At 37.8% G+C, this 22916-nt stretch overlaps 1 long non-coding RNA gene across 1 annotated transcript in view; it reads right to left on the bottom strand.

Annotated features, from left to right (window-relative positions):
* Positions 1–617: 617 nt before the first annotated feature.
* LOC127017913 (uncharacterized) overlaps positions 618–22916 on the bottom strand; it is a 165055-nt gene continuing 142756 nt past the window's right edge. The window contains exons 3-4 of the long non-coding RNA XR_007766655.1: positions 3328–3508; positions 618–1631 (exon numbers count right to left, since the gene is read on the bottom strand). This is a non-coding gene — a long non-coding RNA (uncharacterized LOC127017913). The remainder of the gene's footprint in view (positions 1632–3327; positions 3509–22916) is intronic.

The following is a 22916-nucleotide window of genomic DNA, read 5'->3' as shown; positions in this document are numbered from 1 at the left end:
TATGCCTTACTTAAGTGAATTACTTAAAAACAGGTATTACGCTGATAAGTTAATGAAGATCTTACCATTGACTATTATCCTCTTTGAAGAAAGTTCTTTGGTCTAAAAATATGAAATGGCAAGGATCTTGATACAGGAAGCTCAAAGCAGCTTTCCCTTAACTCCACAGTAAATGCAAATGTAGTTCAAATAGGTTATCCTTCAGTTAAAAAAAAAAAATGCCATGCACTTAGTCAGACACCTGAGTGCAGGCAATGCATGGAAACCTCTTCCTGTAATAATTTAGTCATGAGTTAAAATGTTATGATGTGTACAAAAACACAGTCTCTGAGTGCTTCTAGATTATTTCTCTCCTCAAAAATTAATATTCAAATCATAATCAGTTTCTCAAATCAGCCCACTCTTGTTAAACTGAATCTGTTCAGTGCATTAATTCTAATTTACGTAGGTATTTGGTAAATTTTGCTTGCATTTCTTCCCACTCATTCTGTATCATAGCCCAACTCTTTTACTTTTTCTGGAAATACATTTATCATGATGAGAAAACAACGTATAATTTATTTTTCTTGACTTACTTTTCTTCATAATATGCAAAGAAATCATTAGTGTCTCCTTGAGGACGTCTGTGACTGGGATGGAATAAAATTATTTATTTACAGTGGAGTCAGAAGTGGTATTTTCTTAAGGACTGGTGTGACACACACATAACAGATATACTAGTTATGCATATATTACTTTGTTTGTCACAGGGGGGTTACATTTTGGCTGTGCAGTAGGTATGCCACAGGTAATGGTTCTATTACAAGGGTGCTATTCCTGATCGGCTCCACGCGTGCCTCCATGCAGCAGAACCACGTACAGCCACATAGTCTTCAAATAGTGAAAAGTAATAAATGAGTTAAAGGAGTTAGATTTGCTTTAACTGTTATCATGGAATCAGTCCTAGAAATCTCAGGATAACTATTCTCAGAATAGCCAACAAAAGAAACAGATATTCCAAACTGGAAAATAAGACCCTTTTGGAGCCATGTCCATTTCAGCACCAAAACAATATGCGAGATGCCTATGTTCCAATCCCACATACACACACAGTTAGAAGCCTTTCTTTCCTCCCCAACTTTACAAAATATCTGAAGACATTCATTGATAATTCATGTAAATATTATCTGAAGCTGTGAGCAACAAGACCTCTACAGTTACTTTGCTTTATGGTGCAATCAGCCGCTGATAGCATAAACAGTCTCCCAAAATTATGAGTTCCTCCAGCACCCACCTCACTTGCTGTGTTCTGGCAGTTCGGCAATTGGATGTGGCAAACAAAACAGAACTTCACAGGCAAAGGATGCTGGAACTGGTTCTGATTATATCAATAGGTGTTACGCTGCTGGGGTATTTTCCCAAACTAGGGCATTTGAATATTCTTTACTTCATTCTTCCTCTTAGCTTTCATCCGCAGCTCAGCTACAACATACGTGTCCATGATGGTTGGTTTACAGTCAGGGAAAACCTTGCTTTTTGTCTGAGGTCGGCATGTAACTCTATTCCTTCTTCCATGTGAAACATATAAACGGCGTTCCACTGATCCCATTAACCAGTGCTCAGAACTAAAGTACTCTTTCCCACTCTGATTGCTAAAATAGCCATTAGGCAAGACAAACAGAGTAAGACATGTTATTCAGCTAACATGTTGTCAAGAGACTCGGGCTATATACCTGTGTGTAATGTAGAGCCCGAAGTATTCCTCCTTGTATTTTTACACAGGATGTTATGAATACTCCTGGTACCCAGGAGGAACAGCGCGAGTCACAACGAGTGAGAAATCCACCACAGAGTTCAAAAGCACGGCAGCCATTTGAGATGTTAGCAAACTGCCAGTTAGCATTATGTCAGTCTCGGACAGGTGTGAGATGAGTGACAGTTAATTTCGGGATAAGGAGAAGAGTCTGCTCTCTCTCACTGCAATATAAACTCTGAATAACAATCCCATGGCTAAATTAATTGGATAAAATACCCCTATCCTTTCACACAGTGCAAGTATGCTGATTCCTCCTCAACAGTCAGCATGTCCTCAGTTTTTCAAATCATGTGTAGCCTAATTGCAAATGCCAGGGCTGCCACTAAATATTTAGAATTACACTTGAATGTACGCCAATGAATATATACAATTCAAATATTTATCTTGGCATGGTTCGTAATGATTAATTGAAATATGTCATGACATTAGCAAAAAATCCCACACCTCAAATCCTACAAAACATGTTTCAATCAGGAAATATTAGTAAACTGAATACTTTCCTTGGAGGAATTTATTACTAAATAACTGAAATCCTAAAGGCCTGACTCACTTTTTATCAAGCCAAATTCTCAATATTTTCCACTTTTAGCTGACCGTAAATTCTAAGGATTTCAGTGGGAGAAATTCTGTTTGGCAAGAGCAAAATCTAAGTAATTTTTTAATTCTGATTTTAGTGGTATTGTATCAGTCCCTTAAGAACATACTTAACAATGATTTCGGACTGAGAAATATAGTGACTAGTCTTAACAATGCCCTTGCAATATACTGAAACCACTGCAACATAACAGAAATGCATATATTACCTTTAAGCCTTTGTAACCCCTGAGATTTTTATCAGGAACATAAATTTAGGATGCCAGAGGAAGAATTATTTGAAAGCAAATATGGAAAATGCCATCAAAAGGGCCTGCTCCAAAGCACGATGAAGTCAGCAGAAATCTTTCAGTATATTGCACTCTATCTTGGACTAAGCCCTAAACCAAAATTCAAATCTTTCCAAGATTTAGGAAAAAATGATGACAACAGCAAGTGAGGAAGCCTATGAAGCAGTCACCAACATACAAGAAAATTAAAATTATTTACTATTGTGACTCACTTCCAACTTTTTATCCTGAAAATCTACACTTTTTCCATCCCAATTAGTACACTTGATCCCAATTAATCAGGCAGAAAGGGAATATATACTATATTTCAGACTTTGGCATCTTTCCTTTTATTTTTCAAAATTGTTTGCTGTCCCATGTAACTTTTGCCCAGTGCAGACAATGCTGCTGCTAGGTATTGCTTGGTGAATGATCTGGCTGTGGATATCGTCACATGACATGAGACTAGATAAATTTTGGAAATGCTCACACTTTTAGCAATCTGTTGCAAGGAATAATGAATAAAGATTTAAATACCTTTAGTTCTGCTGTCCATTGTAAAAGCTTTAGTCTTTGCAGAGAGATGACAAAGAAACTATTGTTTCTGCAGTGATTTCCATATGCTACCAAAGGGGCAAAGAGGGTAAGTTATAAACTCTTAAAATGTACCTGAAAGGAGGGTGGTTGTCTGGGTCCTCCTCTCCCTGATAGCCCAGGGATGGGCAGGGATGTGTGCCAGCAGCCTCCAGGTGATGGGTGCTCCAGCAGTAGCTCTGTGGCAGAGGCACAACCCTGGAAACTCCTCCACTAACAGGTCTGAAGCATCCACCATATTCTTTCTGAGTTTCCCCTGGAAATTAAACCAAAGTAACAGACACTGTCAAATTTAAGAAGAGCATGAGGCATCCAGATACTGAGTTAGTTTCACCTATTTTAGTTTCAGAGATGAATGCTCTTTAAAAGGGCAAATGTGCAAGGGTAACAACACAGGGCAAACAGTGCACCTCCAGATGACTTCAAACTAAGCCTTAAATCATTGCCTTCTCTAAAACTACAATTATTTACTAATACTGATTTTTTTTTCAGTCTTGATTAGTTTTGATGGTAAATAAAATTACCTTCTGTCAGAGTCTTTGGATAAATAGTACATTCATCATAGGTGTTACATTAAAAATACAGATTTTATATTTAAATAAATTATTTCAATTATTTTGTAAAGTTATTACAGTGATCAAAGACAAAGCAGGGCTATAAGAAGCACCAGAAATCTATATTAGAGGGAGGAATAAAGTAGCAATGGAAAAAGTAGAACTTAAAATAAATTTAACGCTCTTGTGAAGTCCAAATTTGATAGGAGCAGAGAGAGATTAAAACTTCCTCATCAGTCCCAGCAATTAAATTACATCTAAAAGGACTGGCTTCTCTGCCAAGAATGACCAAATAAATGACCAATCAAGCCAAATATTGCTGCTGATTTTAACACATAGAAAAACAGTGACAAGAGAAACTGCTATGAGCAATTCATTTTGTGTAGATCCTAGAGAAATGAACTTGGAATTATTATTTTCTTCATAGTATTAACATTCATCCAGAAATTTATTTTTACCAGGATGTTTTATTGTAGTACAGATTAGGTGCCAAGACTGAGTAAGCCAGTTCAGCTGTGGATTTGCTTTTAAGTCTTGGATAAGTTCTTTTATCACAATTTTCTTGTATTCAGAACAATGTTTCCTTACTGCTTTGTTGTTGTGAGATCCTTCATTTCATTTTGGTAAAACTCTGTAATTGTGCTTTCCATAGCTCTATTATCAGTGTTTTGTTTGGGCTGTTGTTAGGGGGAGTTGGTCATATTCAGCCTGTATGAGTTCAACCTGAAACAGTGCTTCTTGTATTTGAAATGTCAAAATCAGCCATTGACATTCAAACCTGTATGTAACAGGTTTGGAAATCCATGTTTTTAACCTTGAATTGTTCAAAGGTAGCAATGCTGAACAATGCTGACCCATACTTTCCCTGCTGTAACAGGCCGGCTCTCCCATAGCCAACAGGAGCTGGTCCCAAATGTTCCAGGGCAGAATCCATCCCATGGAGGCCAGATTTCCATACCCTAATGCATCAGTTCAGCAGCATTTATTCCTGATATGACCTAATTGATATAAAATGTAAGGCAATTGCCTGGGAGAATTATATCAAAAGTAATGAGTGCTATTAATGTGCTTTTGGATGTCAGACTCCTACTACTTAGGAGGTTCAGTGGCTTAGCAGGTACCTCTTTAAAAGCTACCCTGAATGTCCAGAACAGCAACAGGTAGAACAAGCCAGGGGAAGCAGTCTCCTTATCCTTCCACATGATACAAAAGGAATTAATTCTATCAGACTTCATGGAAATAGTTTTGTGGCATCCGTCCTTAGAGTTCTATTTGAATGACCCTTTGAAGTAGAAAAAACCCACAGGATCTCATCATTCGCATAGCTTAATCAGTAAGAAAAGCTGGATCTTTCATCTTTAAAGCTTTGAGACATCCATGAAATCATTCAAATTTTCCAAGCACTTCACCTCTTGGTGGATTACAACTATGCAGAAAAAACACCTTTTTTTTTCTTCAACACGAGTCAGAACAAACTGTTTCTTAGCACCCCTATGTAACTATGAGGAACTTTTCTATATCTAAGCTAAAACAGCATAAAGAGTTATGAAAAATAAAGCAGATGAGAATCCTGTTTTTATCACTGTTGTGTATTTATGTATGTATGTATTCATGTATGACTTATGTATACATACATAAGTCTATGGGACCTGACGAGATGCATCCCAGCATCCTGAGCGGATTGGCTGATGTAGTTGCCAAGCCACTCTCCGTGACATTTGAAAAGTCATGGCAGTCAGGTGAAGTCCCTGGTGACAGGAAAAAGGGAAATATTGCACCCATTTTTAAAAAAGGTAGAAAGGAGGACCCTGGGAACTACCAACCTGTCAGCCTCCCTCTGTGCCTGGGAAGATCATGGAACAGATCCTCCTGGAAGCTATGCTAAGGGATATGAAGGACAGGGAGGTGATTCGAGACAGACAGCATGGCTTCACCAAGGGCAAGTCCTGCCTGACCAACCTAGTGGCCTTCTATGATGGAGTGACTACATCAGTGGACAAGGGACGAGCTACGGATGTCTATCTGGACTTCTGTAAGGCCTTTGACACAGTCCCCCACAACATCCTTCTCTCTAAATTGGAGAGATACGGATTTGATGGGTGGACTGTTTGGTGGATGAGGAATTGGTTGGATGGTTGCATCCAGAGGGCAGTGGTCAACGGCTCAATGTCCAGATGAAGATCGGTGACAAGTGGTGTCCCTCAGGGGTCTGTATTGGGACCAGTACTGTTTAATATCTTCATCAATGACATAGACAGTGGGATCAAGTGCACCCTCAGCAGGTTTGCAGATGACACCAAGCTGAGTGGTGTGGTTGACATGCCTGAGGGGTGGGATGCCATCCAGAGCAACCTGGACAAGCTGGAGAAGTGGGCTTGTGTGAACCTCGTGAGGTTCAGCAAGGCCAAGTGCAGGGTCCTGCAGCTGGGTCAGGGCAATCCCTGGTATCAGTACAGGCTGGGGGATGAAGGGATTGAGAGCAGCCCTGCCGAGAAGGACTTGGGAGTACTGGTGGATGAAAAGCTGGACGTGAGCCAGCAATGTGCGCTCGCAGCCCAGAAGGCCAACCATATCCTGGGCTTCATCAAAAGAAGTGTGGCCAGCAGGTCAAGGGAGGAGATTCTCCCCCTCTACTCCGCTCTCGTGAGACCCCACCTGGAGTACTGCATCCAGCTCTGGGGCCCTCAGCACAGGAAAGACATGGACCTGTTGGAGCGGGTCCAGAGGAGGGCCACAAAAATGATCGGAGGGATGGAACACCTCTCCGATGAAGAAAGGCTGAGAGAGTTGGGGTTGTTCAGCCTGCAGACGAGAAGGCTCCAGGGAGATCTTATTGCAGCCTTTCAGTACTTAAGGGGGACCTATAAGAGACATGGGGACAAACTTTTTAGCAGGGCCTGTTGCAATAGGACAAGGGGTAATGGTTTTAAAGTAAAAGAGGGTAGATTTAGACTAGCCATAAGGAAGAAATTTTTTACCATGAGGGTGGTGAAACACTGGAACAGATTGCCCAGAGAGGTGGTAGATGCCCCATCCCTGGAAACATTCAAGGTCAGGCTGTGTGGGGCTCTGAGCAACCTGATCTAGTTGAAGATGTCCTGGCTCATTGCAGGGGGGGTTGGACTAGATGACCTTTAAAGGTCCCTTCCAACCCAAACTATTCCATGATTCTATGATTTCAATTTAACTGCGAATGGAGAGACACTAGGGAGGGACAATAAGAAGTAAAACAATGCCTAGAGCAAGATAGCTGCTGAATAAATATTTCAAAGAGAACAAGAGGTGGAATGTTAATTGATAAATACCTGCCTGATATTTTTATATGCAGAATCTATTGTATTAAAAGCTGTGATAGAGAGAAAAAAAGGAAGAATGTACTCTGAAAATTTTAGGACTTTGAAAGCAATAGAATTACCAACAGTTAGCCCAACTTGCAACCTCAGAGTTTTAAAAATAGTAGACTTTTTTTAAAAAAATGCTAGGATTCAACCGTAAACTAATTAAGTGCCAATGTACAAGTCTATGTTTCCACTTACTAACACTGTAGGTGTTAACATTTATTTGTCCAATGGAAAACTAGAGATGAATTAGTTAATCTAAAATCCCAGTTAGTAATTCTGAATCATAATACTGTATTTCTTTGTGTGTACTATGAATACATCGATGCACAGCCCTCATCATGGTAGTTATTTTCTACAGTTCAATAATCAAGGATTTAATATTTTATAAACAATATTATACCTATAACAATATACCTTGCATACTCTGATGTTTTAATAATAGTAAGCATGATAAACAAAGAGATGGGAGGTTTATTGAGTTTGTTTTCTTTTGTGGTTTTTTTGTTTTTTTTTACCAGACCAGCTGAGCTAGTTGGCTCAAGAAAACAAACTTTCAGTCACACAAGGCTTTCTTTATTTTAAACTCTTTCTTCCCCTACAAAATTACATTTTTAATGTCACTAACAGATCTAAAGGGAGAGTGGCAAAGCTTTTATAAAGATATGTGTATGCATGTATATAAATGTAGACATGTATGTGTGTGTGTGTAAATATAGATATATATTTGACGAGGAAGATATTAAAGCTGTGGAGTAAACAGAAGAGTAGGTACCCTGGCTGTGGAACAAACCTCTATGACTTTGTCCCATTTGGTACCAAAGCAGCCACCAATCAGCTGCTAAACAAAGTCACACAGCTCAGTTTTTCATACAAATACACATGTGCAAATATTCCTGGTTTTAGAAGCAATACAATACAGAATCACTTTATTGAATCATATTTTAAGGTCAAAAAAGGTCAAATTACACATCCATGACCCTCCAGGCTATTCTGGCAGTCAGAAATTGAAGCAAGTCTCTCACCATCAGCTAGGATGCACGGAGGAATCCCTAAACAAGACAGCTATAAAATGGATTTTTCAAGAACAAAATCATGTAAGCTCCCAATCACAAAGCAGGATCAGAATTTCTGTATCTCTTTTCTGTGCAAAATGAAGATCTTTATTTAAAACAGCTGTCAGCAAAGGCTAAGTGGCTAGACTTCATACACTGCTCAACAATGCATTTGCTCTACAGCCATCCACATTTCCCTTCATCTCTTTTGGGAAACTGAACCTATTTTAAGGGGAAACCTCTCCAGTCAATCTATCTGTAATCAGGGAATCAAGCTCAGCAGAATGGTAAATCTGTACTCAGAACTCAGAGGCTAGAAATGAAGATTTCAAAATTTGTTGCTCTAGCTCCCTGATCATCCAAACCTGTGGTCAGGGAATCATGAGCATCCCCGAGGTCTCTGCATCAGCTTCTACTGCTATTTCTTCACTTCCTATATTTCTACACTAGAATGTAGTACAAAATAACAACATCCACAATGCAGCTAAACACTGTTCAAACCTCAGTGCTTTAAATCTTCATTTTCAATGTTTATTTGGACATCTTATATAAAGCACCAGTGTCAAAAGTGCTACAGATCATCTGCTTCCATTAAAATCACCAGTCAATTGCATGAATTCTGTATAAACATAACTTTCACAAATTTAGGTGCCTGAAAGTAAAGGTTAACTGAATTTCCATAATTTTAAAAGTCAAGATGTATTGTTATCCCTGAGCTTTTTTACCCTACATACTGCATTCTTGTATATACTTTGAGCCAAAACCAGACATGTGATCAGGAGGCAGAGGCATGCTTTAGGTGATAAACCCTGATTTAATTTTTGGCATGAAGAGGAGGCAAGCACAATGCATGGTATAAATTTACCTTATATAACTGTGTTCATGCCATGAATGAAGAAGAACCTGTACTGTAGATGTTGCTGCCTTCCCTCTGAAGGCAGGGAAAGATCAGCTTCTAGATTTCATTACTTCTGCGCTCTTGAGGATATGCCCTAGATTCAGCTGTTCTAAACGGAGTCCTCAAATTCAGCCTCCATTTCTCAGCCCTGCTGTGCAACAGGCCAAGCTGTACTGGCACCTACAAGAAACTTTCCTCTAGCAGCTTGTGACAAACAGCTTTTTAAATGAAAACTGCCCCTAAAAAAAAAAAATATGCTGTATATAAATTCAAAAGTATACATACAGAAGCATGTATACAAAGAACAGAAAATCTATAACCTTTGGCCTCAGAAAACCTATTGCACCTCACAAACATTGGGATATCCTAGTTGCTGTAAATCTATCCTTCAGAGTCACTGTCTTCATTCACTGATTTTGCACAAACTGTCCTTAAATACTGAGATGCCTTTCTATTCTAAAATGAGGAAGCTTTTAATGATTAAGCATCCTTTTGATAAAGCAGTGATATAATTTTGTCATGGTTTAACCCCAGCCAGCAACTAAGCACCACGCAGCCGCTCACCCTTCCCCCCTCCCAGTGGCATAGGGAGGAGGATCGGGAAAAAAAAAGTAAAACTCTTGGGTTGAGATAAGGACAGTTTAATAACTAAAGTAAAATAAAATATAATACTAACTAATAATAATAAAAATATAATAAGAATAATAATTGTAATGAAAAGGAATATAACAAAAACAAAGAGAGAAATAAAACCCAAGAAAAGACAAGTGATGCACAATGCCATTGCTCACCACCCGCTGACCGATGCCGGAGCAGTGATCCGCCCCTCCCGGCCAACTCCCCCCAGTTTATATACTGGGCATGAGGTTCTAAGGTATGGAATACCCCTTTGGCTAGTTCAGGTCAGCTGCCCCGGCCATGCTCCCTCCCAGCTTCTTGCACACCTGCTTGCTGGCAGAGCATGGGAAACTGAAAAAATCCTTGGCTTAAGATAAGCGCTACTTAGCAACAACTAAAACATCAGTGTGTTATCAACATTATTCTCACACTAAATCAAAAACACAGCACTGTACCAGCTACTAAGAAGAAAATTAACTCTATCCCAGCCAAAACCAGGACAAATTTTAATTACTTCCCCAGTCATGGTCTCACCATTAATTCTTAGGAGGTAATGTACAGAAGGGTGTCTTGCCTCTGGTCCTTGCTTCATCTCCTACTTGTTCATCCTGAAAGCTTCTTTTGATTGAGTTAGAAAAAAATCAAGCAAGCAAATGTGTATGTATAGCTAATAACATACACACAGTCTGACTTCCTCCACAGCACATTGCTTACATACACAAGTGAGATAAAAATTACTGCTAAGATGAAAAGCACTTTTCATCTTAAGACCCCTATTTCCTATTGCATAAAACTTTCTAAAATATGTTCCTTTTGAGATAATGCAATTTCAATGCTAGCAATGCCAGCCAAAGTGGGAACTTTGAAGGAAATGTTAAGCTCAATCAGTTCAATCATTAAAGTTACACAAATGGAAAAACACATTCCTTCTTTTTAAACATTGCTACATTTTAGTTGCAATCATAAGATTCAAGAAGTGAAGATGGCATATAAATGTCAAAAACTTGACAGCATCAGAGGGTGAAATCCAGTCCCAGCTGTGGTCAATAGCAGAGGCTTCTCTGTATTTCAAAAGGAACATGATTTTACTTACAATCTTCACAAAGCAACTGAGAACTAACTCAAGTTTAAAAGGAAACTGTTGAGATTACTTGTCTGTAGGAGCAGACAGCAAATTTTCACTGCGTGCTACTAGCTCAGGAAGTTCTGAAGCAAAATGGACTAAACAAAAAGAGTGATAGTAAGACAGACTTGTACTGCACATCATATGATGTCATTGTTAATATATTTTGACAGTACTCACTGTCTTGTGGAAAGAAAGCAACACAAATGTCACGTTCCTTGTCGTAAGACCATGGTGGTGCAGCAGTGTCCTCCAAGAGGCAAGGTTTTTCTCTGAGGCTGGTGCTGCTTGCTGCTCAGCAGCTATCATTATCTATCCATTTCAAATATATGAAGAATAAGTTGTATAAACAGTGAGAAAACCTACTTCCCCTACCTTGTTTGGGATATGCGCCGGAAGATATCCCCCATAAAGCCAGCAGAAGTGTTCCCTGCCTAACCAGAGTACTTCTTTGAGTGTTGGCATGGGGGTTTCCTTCCCCAAAACATTCCATGCCTTTACTTACTGAATCAAAAAGATTTTTAATTAGAAATTATTTTCTTTATTAAAAGCCAGTAAGATAAGAATATTCATCATTTAATGAAATATATTCCTCTTGTCCGGTCATCTTTCTTACTACAATAAGATTTTTGGTTTGGCAGTCACCTTCTGAAGTGAGCTGTGCAACAGGTGCTGGCCTTTGCCACTGGGTCTTCTTTATTTTTAAAAACTGACACAAACAAACAAACAAAAACTTCTGAACTAATTCTAAACAGAAAAATTCTGAGTATTTTTTAAATCATTCAAAAATGTCACCTATGGCAGTGCAGTAGAGTCAGATGACTCATCCTGAGTCTTTGAATTAGAGATCTTTCTTATTAATATAGAATGTTCTATATTCTTATTATCAAACTTTTGTGAAGTTTGCAATTTAGTCAAGCAAATCAGATAAAAGTCAGATTTACTGTAAGAGCCAAATGTTGACATTCCTACACAATCTGAATTACCTGTTAGCTCCCAAGTGGCCATGCTCACTATTTTTAGAAAATAACAAGAGACTTAGATTGCTCAGTTTTAAATGTATTGTAAAGTCCTCATCTCTCTGAGAATCTTGAGAAACTTTAAGAAGATACGTCTATGGCCAAGGTAGCTGGAAATCAAAAACAACCAGAAAGATAGATAGCCAAAAAAAAAAGAGCAGATTCAAACTGAGAGCAGGAGGAAGTACAATCTCTTCTTTCTTCTGAAGGTCAGTTTTTATATTCAAATAATGTATAATATACTGGGGTATAAAGAGTTTGCATTTTTATTCTAATTTGTTTTTCTTTCAAGTTCAGAATCACTAGCAAAGAAAATTACTCTAATTGCAATGTTTTGCATGCAAATAGTGATTACAGCTTAGTGAATTGTTAGGACACAACACCACACAACTTATTAGATCAAACTGAGTGATGCCTACACCATACCACTTTTTTCAATGTAGAACTTTTTCAAGTTACTTACTAATTAATTAATTAATTTTCAAATTTTGCAAGTTACGCTTTCTCAGAAAACCTAAATATTTATGACCAAAAAATTATGAGTGACAAACCTGCTGGGCACCAGTTATATGATCCCCGATTCAGAACTATGAAATAATCATAGGAAAAAGCTGTCACAATGTAGGATGACATTAAAAACCAACAGCAGCAAAATCAACTTTAATTAATTCCCAAAGAATGAATATGTAGAGACCAAAAACCATTCTCCAATACATTAATATGGCTTATTTTTTAGTTGGTTGGATTTATGGAATTCGTCAAAGGGATGCTGAGTGACTAAAAAGGTGCACATGACAGCACTGCAATAGTGAATTGCATACAGAGATATTTCTACATTTCCAGAAAATTTCTATTTTTTTTCTCTAATGTATTCTCTTATAGAGTTAAATACAAATATCTGGAGGATGGAACAACTCTAAGGTTGTATGTTCAGAATGAAGTATTTCAACATACTATTTATGGCCAAATTAAAATTGTCCATAGGAAAAAGAAATTGGCCACTTTATGTACTAGAAATTGTAATTTTTAAACTTTTAATTAGATTCTACTTATAATGGATATATTTTGGATAGTATTTTACAGATATGTGGTATCATAGCAGAAATTATCTGAGTTCTGACCCATTATTTGAATCCAAGCGCCATTTTTCTAAAGCTAAATTACAGTGTATGTTTTTTCCTGAGGAGCAGAACACAAATCTAGCTAGTGGCAGAGATTTTAAGTTATGCATTTTTATTTTGTTTACTCTAAAGTTTAAATTTCTGGCTTTTAATAAAAAAATTATATTCTGTTGTTATATGCCAGTGATGACAGGATAATGGTTAGGTCAGGCACAGTCTGTGTACGAGTGGGTGAGACAATGAGAGACAAGTAATCTCTTCCACCACTTGTGCATTTCTTGTATCCTGTAAAGCAGTTTCTTTAGTCTTAAATATTTTCTAGTTTGTAGACTACAGATATTATATACAGTGCTTTGTTCATAAACCTTTACCTTAATTTATTAATAATTCCTGCCAGTAACAAAAGACTCCAGGGGGTTAACATTTGAATAGCTTTAAGTGAGATGCAGCTGAAAAGCACTTTAAATACTTTCTAGTAGTCATACCTTTCTTGGCAAGCTCTATTTCACCACACAGCTGCTGCTTGGATTCTCATATGGTCCACTCATACTATATGTCCGGTTCAAGGCAAGTAAGCCTGCAAAATTAACATTTTGGTATCTGTACAACTGGTGGAAAACTCAGGTTTCCAATAGCATTGTAGAATGCATAGTGTGTTTTAAGGAAAGGTGGAAGTAAGTGTATGGAACTAGTGGCTTTTTGCATGGGTAATGGATTTTAAAAAAAATACTGTAACATTCTCTCACCATCTGGTATATAAAATGGTATTTCTTTCCTATAAAAATGTTGGTGTTGGAACTGTAATATCTAGTCAACCAAATCTCAGCCTTCAATGGGCACTGAGTTAAATCAGTATTTCTGCAGTGTTTGTATAACATACTAACCCTAAAAGCAGTACTGTTGATAAATACATCATGGGTGCTCTAAGCAATGCTACTAAAACAAAAGACAAATGAAACTGTGGCATGTTGAGGACAAGAATAAATTTTATGATGAATAACTTTTAAAATGTTATTTCAATGGTTTATGAATGCAGTTCAACTGACTTTTTCTTAGGACAAAAAGTAAATATGTAGATTAATCAGGCTTCCAACGATCCTCTGTACAGATGACATGGGAATCCTCCTCATCAAAGCTCATGGGTGTGCTATTAATATGTCCACAGAATATGCTATGAATATGTCCATACAGCTCAACTACAACTACAGCAGACCAAGAGCCCCCAGGTTAGCAGAGGGAGGTTTTAGCTATTTACAGAGGACTAGCAATCAGTAGAAAACAACAATTAAAGGAAGATAGAAGAATACTCTGAAGGACGGTAGCTGTTGTTACACATATGGGATACTGCTGAATTGACCTCTTGGCTTCCACAGTAGACTGATACCTTTAAAAAAAAAGGCATAGATAGGACAAGAAATTGATGACAGATTTCATTTGAATTTCCTATTCTTTTACAGTTTGCTTTTGGCACTGTGTTGCTAAATTTATGATTAATAACATTTTTTTTTTTTTACCTCACACTGAAAAGCCTCTGATAATGGTAGGAAATGAGAGACATGTTTCTTTGGGAAACAACACAGCCAAATAATAGGGCTGCAGAAATTCTTTTGTCTACAACCCAACATAAGTTTGGAAAATCTAGATGAGGTGCTTTTCCCACTAACCTGCAAAAGTCAGTCTGGTTGCTGGTAGCATCAACTGCCAGGACACAGAAGAGTCTGCCCTAGTGCATATTATGTGAGCTGTGGTGGGCTTCACATCAGAAAACCGTGTCACAGACATATACAGTATTACTGCAACGCTGTTTGTAGAATACTTCCAGGGCTGGGCAGTGACTAGAATTTAACATGGAAACAGTTTTCTTGATTTCATTGTAATTGGTCCCAGGCTTAAAATTAAATTCAAGCTTATGTACTTAATTTACCTAATTGCCTTGCTGTATGAGGTCTTTGTACTTAAATTGTTAGCGTATCATCCTGACAGGCTGTAAACTATAGTTTTATATCAATGCATAAATGTAAAAGTATTGATGTACAGTCTGCCACCATGGGACACTGCATAATTTACACATCCATTATGCATCCACAAACATAGATCCACATCATCCTGAGCAGCTGTAACCATACTGTCTAGATTTTAGCCAACACTACCCATTTGTTCTTAAACCACTTGTGCTAGCATTGTTTTAACACACTAAGCAGACATGTTTGCCACAGCAATCCTAAAAGTCATCTAACTGCACATCATATGTGCCTTCTGTATAGTAAGACAAAATTATCTTTCTGCTTGCAACCTTTCATCCCCTCAGACAAATAGAATTTTGCCTTGTAATTGTAATCACAGTGCCCAAGTTAAATGCTGTTGTAATAATCTGGAAAACATTGTTATCCTATACATCTAGACAGAGGTTTTGATGCTCCCACAGAATCAGGGTTAAGGCCTCTGCCCTGAGGCAACAGCTCGGGAACCTTCTACCCAATACCACAGCTCTAACACAATAAGCCCAAATAATGAGCTTGGGGCAAAGCGATACTGCAATCTCTTCAGCCTATTAACAGTCCCCCCAGTTGCTAGAGATTTAACCATGCACAGGCACAGACCGAAATACAGAGGGGATATGTAGTGCGTGGGTTCAGGAGTACGTCATTATGTGTGGCTTCATCACACATTGTGCTCAGCAGCGACTAATAGAGTTTCCCTGTTTGACTCTTCAGCGAGGTGTGCATTTTCAAGAGGTGATGCCAAGTATAGTTCTGCTGTTAGTGTGTGAGTTGTGTCAGAGCACTATGAAATGTAAAGATAACTTTTTTTGCAGGTTTTGCAGTATGCCTATCAGATCTGTAATGTTACTTCTTGTACACTGCCAACACATTTTTTATACAGTGTCAAATACCTACCAGGCAGGTTGCATCTAACACTGAAGGCAGAGGCTCAGATTCTTCATAAGGCATTTACTGTCTTCCTTCCTCTCCCTCTCTTTTTCCCCTTTCCCTTTCCACTTTTTTTGTTTCTTTGTTTGTTTGGTTTTTTAAGTGTCTGGCCTGCAGCGTGTGCTACAGAACAGATTAATTGCTTTCTAGGACACTTGGTGGATTCAGTCCAACGAAGAATCCTTCATAGGGTTTGTTTAACCATTTTGCCATAGATGGTACAAATGTAAAAGTGTCTGTTGCTATTTGATCTATAAGCTTTGACCTGATCATTGTATGTGTCTGCAATTGCACATCTCTAAGATCCTCCTCTCAGAATTAACCTTTTTCCCTCCTCAGTGCCTCTTCTACTCCTGTTACAGGCCTTTAACAGAAAGTCTAAGATTCAAGAAGTGACCTTCTAATCTCAGACAATGAACAAACAAAAAGCATGACCTGGAAAAATCATTATTTGTCCTGAAGAGAATGAAAGTTTCATCTACTTTGAACTAAAATTGGAAAGTAAATTTGGTCCAAAAGGAGAAATTTTATCCTAGTTCCAATACAGTATAATTTCATTCTTTGGCAAGGCTTTGTACTTCCAGGACTGGTAATAGTTTCCTTGCAGTGGCCCTGCCTCAGTCACTTCCCAGCTTTTACCTTGAGATTCTACGTCTTCAGGCAACTTCATTCACATGACCGGGACCAACACACAAGCCCACCCAAGGCTTGGTGTCCATTACAAAGCTTAACCCACTGGCAGAAATATTGCAGACTTCAGTTTACAGTTCAGTTCTCTGCTAGATTCCACGTTTCCTACGTGAGAGCTCTTGACGTCTCCGAGGCCTAGCTGTGTAACAGAAACAGTAAGTGCCTCCACTGCTCCTTTTCCGTTTTGTTAGTATAGGTCATGAAGGCCTCAAAGTGAAACTGTGTTGCACACAAACTTTCCCTCCACAATCAGTTGTCTATCTTGGCTAGACCTTCAGGCTTTTCCATAACATGAATAATTATCATTATCTTATTTACTAGAACAGTATTAAAGAACCTTTTGTAAGACAGAGACTGTTCTCCAGTCACTGTGTGAATCAGGATAACATTACTGCAGTTAGTAAAATATATTACTGTATTTGATAAGATTCTTAGACCCATTTTCCTCCTAATTTTATAGAAAACTAAGACTCATTCAGTGTTTTTTTTCTTTTTTTTTTTTTTCTCTTTACACTTGCTGTGCTTCTTTTCAGGATTATAATAGGTCTTGGCTAGGAGTTTAGGAACCTCTTAAATACTATTCTTGCTTTGTCATAGAAAGGACAGCAATAGACTAAATCCATGTATAATTTTCGTTTTCAGAAGAATGAGGTATAAGACCATGAACATAATTTCAATATAATTTCAGCAGGGCAGGATCCATCCTTAAATGTTCTTCTAGTCACTAACTTCTGCTTTGATGACATGATTACTGTTTAAATGTAGAAGAAAGCAAGACAGTTTTTATACAGTGTGGGTGTTTTCACCTGCTGTATGTAAAAAAAAAGCCCACAGCTTGAAGCACATCAGAGTAGCAGTGGTAATTAGGTATTGGCATATCATGCAAAAAAAAAAAGAGCTTGAAAAATTATACAGCTTAATAAAGTTTTAGTATCCTAAAGCTACACAAAAAGTTCTCAAAGGGAAATGTAAATTGTGAATGAGGAACACTTATGATTCTTAGAAGGGATAAATAAATAATGAACACAAGGAATAAGGACAAATTATCCCATTTAGGTCTGTGTAAGGAATAGGATCACACATCTGTATGCAGGCCTTCAAGTAGCCAGATAGCTTTTTACAAATACCAATTGCCATATCACACGTGGCACCTTCCTGTAGAAGTTATTTTAACTGTTAATCTTACCTAATGTATACATGCAGTGACAGCATCTACCAGGAAATTTGCACCCAACAGAAATGAAAATCCTTAAAGAATATTGTTTTCTGAATCCATTTAAGACCCCAAAACATTCTGGACCAAATTTTTCATCAGAACGAGTCCTTTACTGTTCTAAAATTTTTACAAGCAGTCCTTCATATGTTTTATAGCCAATGCTTCCAAAACATAACTGTATCTTATCATGATAAGAACCAGTAAAGCATTTCAGATAGATAGATAAAATGCATCTAAAATCTTAGAAGACTGTGGTAACCACAGGCATTTATATATTTGTTTTCTGAAATGACCTGACGATTCAACTGAAGGAAAAATCAAGGTAAACCAAATTGGAATTCACATATTCACACAGAAATCTGGAAAGATCAAGAAGGGATTTAGAACAGCTTGTACTAGCTGAGACTTAGTCTCGTGTCTATTAGAGTCAACAATGAACACTCACAGGGTCAGCTGGAGCTGAGCAGAACTTAGACACGCTGGCAGGCAGCGGGCTTTTGCTTGCTCCTATTCTTAGAGCCAGCTGCTCTGAGCTACCTCACTTGCAGCCACGTAGGTATTTTTGGAGTCTGGAATTTCCAGCCTTTTAGTTTCTGTGTTCAAGTACAGCCTCCCAGACAGGCTTGCCCTACAATTCTAATTTGGCCCTGTAGAAAACGTTAAGATTTGAGCATTTGTTTCAAATTGGAAGGCAACCAAATTTTTGACAGCTTCCTTAAAATGGAATTGCTTTTCTCTACCCAGATTGAAATGCTGGATGAAATATTAAAGAGAAATATTGAATTGGCCCTCCTGAGCCCAATTTTTTATTCATTAGGTTTTTTCCCCTCATTTGTTTGGCTTTTTTCCTTGTTCAACAAAAATAATTTCCAGATTAGGACATTATATAAGAATATTTCATATATGGATAAAATTGTTCTCTGCTTCACTCTCCTTGATATTTCTCAGTACAAAGATACAGGGAGTCAGTGAGACAGGAGTTTACATTCTGCAGCTGAATTACATTACAACAACACAGATGGAACTTTAGATGTAAAGCTGTATTTTTAGCACAGTTGAAGCGGTGTCATGCAATGTAGTTAGAGACATATAGAAAGACGCTTGCAGTAATACACATTTGTCACTTTTAGTGAATGGCTGATACACAGTACCCTGTGTACCCTGTCTTTGAGAAGTACAATCATTTAAAATATATTTTTTTCCTTTAACAGGAAAGAATGGTGTATTCTATTCCCATATGTGGCCTCATACTGGTGCTTCATTTGGCTAGCACTCAAACTATTCCTCCAGTTTTCCCTTTGTGAGTACCTGTGTGTGAAAACTGGTGTTTTCATGGGCACTTGTGTAATTGCTCCAGGGTGAAACATTTGCCATTTCTGTCAGAGAAAGCAGATACCCGTTGTAAGAATTGTGAAATTCCACCTCTGGAGCACAGGTGTGAATTTCCATACATTTGCAATTGTCAGAGGGAATGTTCAATGTTTTCACGGTAAAATGATCATTTCCAACAGCAAAATCCCCTCATTTCATGAAGGATTTGGGGTGGGATCAGAACCATTTACCTTTGTCACAAAGTATTGCTGTGATGTTTCTCTGGTACGGAGGGTTTTATCATTTCTGGCATATTGCATATCTGAGCTTAAAAATTAGAAAAAAAATCTTATTAAAATAGGAATTTGAAAGCACTGGAAGGATTCAGAGACTAAAAGAACTAAGAAAGGCAGAGGTTTGGGTACAGTTCTCTGCACAAACACATATTCACGGTTCTCAGTTCCTGGGCTTTGATGTCCCATAAAGACACATCAGTCAGGTGCTGGACAAAAATTTCTGGAAGGATGAATATATACCCCTCCAACAATTTGATCAAGGAATAGCTTGTGAATATACATAAGGGCAGCAGTAGCCCCTTGTCACTGTATGTTGTCACTAGCTTTAAAAGATTAAAAACCCATTAGCAGCAACTCTTCACCAAGTCCTTCCCCATTAAAGAACATTACTGTTACAGCTCTGTGAGGAGTAAAGAAAGATCTAAAAGATCTATTAAATGTTGGAGGCTGTGGAGCCTCTTCTAGAAAAATGCTGGATTTTGTATTGCTTTGTGTTTCTGGTAAACAGGATGCAGATCTTGGGAACAGGCTAGGGAGAAGTATTCCTAGTAAAAAAGACTTAAAGAGAGAATCAGCGAAAGAAGGAGCATGGGAAGGAACAGGCTGCTTCTTGGAAAGCCTGTTGCTACTAGTAAGGAAAGCACTGCTTTTCCAAAGAAAAGATGCCATGGAACAGCTGAAGGACTGCTGCTTTTAACCTTAACGACAATAAGCAGCCATCACAAGCTAGTCGGTGTTTTCTGAGGCATTTAATGTTTAAGGAGATGAAAACATGAATTTCTTTTCTCTGGAAAGTTTCATACGTCATAGTAAGAAGTCTTCAATAGTATTTTATAAACTGATAAGGTAAAGAAAGTCAGAAACAGCTTTTTGAAGGCTGTTTTTCTTGCCTTCCTCCCCAATGGGAAATAAGAAAAGGGTAGATAGCAGCCACACAAGGCTGGAGAGTGTGGGTGATCAGGGTGCAAAATGTTAGATAACCCAGTAGTTTAGTTGGCTGTGTTATGTATCCATGACTACACTGAGTTCTCCCCAGAAACAGCATTTAATTCGTCTCAGATAAGCAAAAAAGTTAATTATTGAATAAATGATAGAGCCCCACCTACTGTTGTTTTACTGTATACATTTCTAGATATACATACACACTTAATGCAAATATAATTCATTAATGTATGGATGGGCATTTCTTTTATAGGAATCCTAATTATGGATTATAATCCCACAGTATGTATGTTTTGCATACACACACGACTGCTTAACTTGCAGTTAAAATCTAGAAATATAAGTGAATTTCTTTCCATCACTCTGTGATTCAGGCTTTCCTGGTTAATATGAGCATGCACACATACAAAAAGCTCCGCAGGGAAAGATTAAAATTTTTCAAAAAGTCCTGAAAATCTTTTCGTCAGCAGTTGACAGAACGAATACTCATTTCACTAGCAACACTGGGGTTTACAGTCACAGAGGTTCCATCACCCATTACCGTCCTTACCAGATTATCTGACACGTGATGTTTTCCACCCAGACTCTCTCTGCTCACGTGTAAAGGAGAACAAAGTATTCCAGCAATGGGAACATCCCTTGAAGTAGCAGAAGTTTTGTAGTCCAAATAGAAAAGTCTAAATGCAACATGCATGGAAGATAGGATAAACATTATTCTCATTTTAAGTAAGTTGAACCACAGTACGCAGGAAGTTAGTGAAGGTATGATCCAGACAATTAAATGTGTTGTCCTGGCTAACACCTATCCAATACATCCCCTGCTCATAAAGAATGCAACACAGAAGTTAACTCCCAGCACACATGGGGCTTTTAAAAAAGCCTGTTTCACCTGTCTCCGTGTCATTTCCTTTGCTTTTACTTTAGTCTCATGTGATCTGGAATTCCCATTGCTAAGGGAATTCTTGAAAGAACTTTTCTGAAATCCCATGTCCAAAGTGGGAGGCATATTTTGAAAACACCAAAACGCATTCTTGTAACCTGTTGCAATAATAAATCAGTGTCACATTTTGCAGGTAACATCTTGTCTTTCAAGTGTTACCAGCTACTACAAGTTCACAGTTTGTTGTGATTTTAAAATAACAGCAGAACTGTGTCAAAACTACGGGGAAAAAAGACCTTGTGCAAGCAAAGTGAATTGAAATAACTAATAAAATGTGACAGCTGAAGAAAAGGACCAATTCATGTATCGCATTAAGAATGGCAACAAGCTTCAAAAACCTGTTGTTAGCTGGCAGCAATTGTTCTGTTCTGTCAGTTTAATAGGTGATAAGCCAAAAAGGTGGAAGGAAACCCTTCATATTATAAGGACACTTATTTCCACAATTTCATGGTAGTGTTTTGGTAATGCTTTTAAACAAAGCTCTCCAAAATATGGTTGCCAGTGTCTTGCTAAAGCTAAATAGGAATTAATTTATAACTTTCTGTTTGAGTATTAACTTCTTGAAATGAAGTACAGATGTCTGTCTAGCCTGACCTTCTGCCCCTTTTTTGCTCAATTGTAATACTTGCTGGCAACAGCTGATATGGTTTTACTTGCCCGCCAAAAGATACTGGAACATTTGAGACTAGTCAAGTAAAGGACATGGTCATAAATACTGATTGTTTGTTTTTTAAGTTATGCAAAATATTTGATGACATGATTGTGAAATGATTAATATTCTTTTAATTTTGGCAAAACTTTGAGAAATAGCTTTAGCTGAAAATTCTGACATTTTCTAAACAATATATTTAAACACTTCATATGTGATGGTATTTTCAAATCCTGAATGTTTATAAAATCATAGTAAGCATTGATAACTCGCAAATGAGAGAGACCATCTTGTTCTTGGTACTACAAAGAACTCTACACCAACCTCAAAATGTATACATTTTCACAAATTCACAAAAAAACCTGTTTTATTTTAACTTTAAATTATTCTGGTTTGTTTTCTGTTTGGCCATTGAATGAAAAAAGGAAATTTTGAGCTTTCCAGTTTTCAATACTGAAGGGCTGAATAGATTCATATGATTCTCTTCAAAGAAAAGACTTTTTATAAGTCTATGCAAGAAACAAAAACCGTCCTTTCTAGCATCCCTGAGAGAAACAAAACCAGAATGCAGGGCAGGGTAGAAGCACCAGAAATCGAAACATTGGCAAACTTGATTCATCACTATGTGCCTGAAAAATGAAATTCAAAGTGGGTGGGTAGAACATTCTTTTGAACTTTCTCCTCTCCTCCTGCTCCTCTCCTCACCATTAAAATCTGAGGTGTGGCTGTGCTCCCAACCTGTCTTCAAAAGTCACCCACTGTGCTTGCCCACATATATGCATTAGTTGATTAAGCAAGATGTGCCGTATCACATGCAAGAGAATATCTCAGATAAGAACAGGCTTCTGCTGTCTTGAGAACAACTTTTCAGAACTTAAAAGCACGTACAGGTATTGGATATGGTGTGACAATACTGGAGTTTAAACTATATATATGATAGGTTTATTATATCCATTAAAAGCTT

Source organism: Gymnogyps californianus, chromosome 6, assembly GCF_018139145.2.
Source record: "Gymnogyps californianus isolate 813 chromosome 6, ASM1813914v2, whole genome shotgun sequence".
NCBI lineage: Eukaryota > Metazoa > Chordata > Aves > Accipitriformes > Cathartidae > Gymnogyps > Gymnogyps californianus.
Note: the sequence above shows the minus strand (reverse complement) of the source record. Positions and strands in the feature narration are given on the sequence as shown.